This window comes from Palaemon carinicauda, chromosome 16 (genome assembly GCF_036898095.1).
Source record: "Palaemon carinicauda isolate YSFRI2023 chromosome 16, ASM3689809v2, whole genome shotgun sequence".
Taxonomy (NCBI): Eukaryota; Metazoa; Arthropoda; class Malacostraca; order Decapoda; family Palaemonidae; genus Palaemon; species Palaemon carinicauda.
This window is the reverse complement of record NC_090740.1, coordinates 119,587,777-119,590,276: the sequence shown is the minus strand read 5'-3', so window position 1 is coordinate 119,590,276 and position 2,500 is coordinate 119,587,777. Positions and strand designations below refer to the sequence as shown.

At 37.5% G+C, this 2,500-nt stretch overlaps 1 protein-coding gene across 3 annotated transcripts in view; it reads left to right on the top strand.

Annotated features, from left to right (window-relative positions):
* Positions 1 to 2,500, top strand: part of LOC137655833 (catenin alpha-like) — a 486,208-nt gene that overhangs the window by 16,196 nt on the left and 467,512 nt on the right. The gene's annotated exons all lie outside the window — the stretch shown is intronic.

The window sequence follows — 2,500 nt, the reverse complement described above, 5'->3', positions numbered from 1 at the left end:
CGTATAATTGGCTCAATTATGTTTTTTGGTTTGGCTTTCTAATTAGGTTAATTGAATCTTGTGTTTATGAATGGAATTCCCGGAGAGTGAGAGAGAGAGAGAGAGAGAGAGAGAGAGAGAGAGAGAGAGAGGGGGGGGAGTTATCGAGTAGTGTCTGCAAGTTCAAACGTCCGTGTGAGTTAGGGAGAGTGGTTTGGGAGAGCCTATAGGTCTACCTGCTAATTCACGAGTAGCCATTGCCTGGCCTTCCCTGGTCCTAACTTGGGTAGAAAGGGGCCTGGGTGGTGATAATACAGTATGTAGCCTTCATATGGTCTGTCTTTATAACTTTCTCCTGGTCCTTGTTTTTACCGCTCATGAACTGACTTTAAAAACCTTTAAGAGGACAAGGATCTCTCTCTCTCTCTCTCTCTCTCTCTCTCTCTTGAATGTATATATATCCTAAATTTTTACAATCCAATTATTGTGAATTTTATGTAAATAATTTATATTGTTATGTAACAGAATAACCATTTTATAATGGAATAAAGGGGTTTTGACTTTGACTCTCTCTCTCTCTCTCTCTCTCTCTCTCTCTCTCTCTCGACGAAAATTTTGTGATTCATTAAATCGGTGGTGGAATTTGCACCGCTTCTGTTTTGGTGAAATCTCTTGGGTGATAGTTGTCTAGACGGAGTATATAGAATTTGAATAGTTCTAGGAATACAGGGAAGGAATCGTAAGGAAGAACCGGGCCTTTGGTAGAAGGATTTTCATATATAGCGACGTGAAAGATCGGAAGTAAAGGACAAGAAGACGTTTGTGAAAAAATGGGTAAGGTAGAGTATGAGTCTATGGTTTAACGAATCGGTGAGGATGAGTGGTACTCCATTTGCTGGCGTCCTCGCCGTAGATAAAGTGTCTGGGGAGAGAGAAAGAGGGAGATAGGAATCATAGGATGTACTGATAGACCGTCAGGTCATTGTAAGCACTTGTTTTGGGGTGGGTGCATCGTTTTCATTATATTGTTTCCTCCATTTAAACAATGATGGGAAGAGCACATTTTGTAATTCTGCTTGAGTGCCTCGCCCTACGGACCGAGAATGTCTTCATTTATGCTGTCAACGGGTCTTTGTGTACCAAATGTCACAGAGAGAGAGAGAGAGAGAGAGAGAGAGAGGAGAGAGAGAGAGAGAGAGCAGCACTGCACTAGATGACAAAACCTAGCATGCGAAGAATACATAACTGTCTGTAGTCTGTGCCTCGGTCTAGACTTAATTTTTTTCTTTGGAAATTGCCTGGCAGGTAGAATATAAAAAAAAAAATATAAATAAGTTTTAATATGAAACTAAGGTAGTTTTGTTTTATCTTTGGAATATATATCATTTTATAACATTAAACTAAATCAAACGAGCAGATAGCATATTTGCCTTTACAGATCGAAAATCAGAAAGCCTGTATATTTTAAAATGTCTCTTCACCAATGCTATTGATATTTATTAAAGCCAGCAAAGAATAAAAAGCACTTAATTGGCTGGAAACCATGCGAATGTGAGTACAAAGAGAAGCATCCGTTATTAACAGCTCTCCAACAGACAGTAATTGCCAGTTACAGCAAGGTCATGTTTACCATAAATTTTATTTAATTCTCTTATTTTTTAGTCCCCAAAGTTCTCCAACTATGAGAGTTTTAAAACAACATGAATGAAAGTTTTGAAATCAAATCTGTTGGCGTTTGAGATATCAAAGGAACTGTTTGCCGTCCGGCCTAACCTTGAAGTAATTTCACTGGCTTTCGTAATTTCCCATTTGGGTTTAGTCAGCGGTCTAACTTGTACCGTAGGCCAGAGGGAAATGTGGACTGCGCTTGGGTATTGATTTGCTCGTATCATACACTCTCTCTCTCTCTCTCTCTCTCTCTCTCTCTGGGACGCGCGTTTTTTTCGTGTCAAATAAACGTACTGATATGGAAATAATATAAATCCATTTATGTTGTTATTTTTATGCGTTAAATTGTGAAAATGAAAGAGAGAACGAAGTAAACGATCGTCAAATCAAATTTGATAGTTTATAGATTAAACTACTTTATTGGAATAATTTAGTATTGAATAAAGAACTATGAGATAACTTGAACAGATTTATAATAGCTTCAATATAAAAAATCCTCGCCTTCGGGAAAATGGAAACCTTAGTATTGTCTTGATGGTTGAGGAAAGGTGATTTCCTTAATCTAATGGCTGCTTTTCTGGTCCTACATAGCAGGGGAACCCTACTCTCTACAGGATCTTCACAGTTATTTTATCCTATGCATTCTAATATATGTCATTTAACATTTCGCACCACAGATTGCTCATTTATTATCAAATTCACATTATCGAAGTACTTCGAAAACGAGAATATCTTAATTTTCCTCTTGAGATCTTTAGTCTATGGGAAATGTACGCTTTAAGCTATGGGGTTCAATAGAAAGCATTTTGGCTGTTGCCAATTTAACTTTAATTTTACTTTTCTATTAATTTCT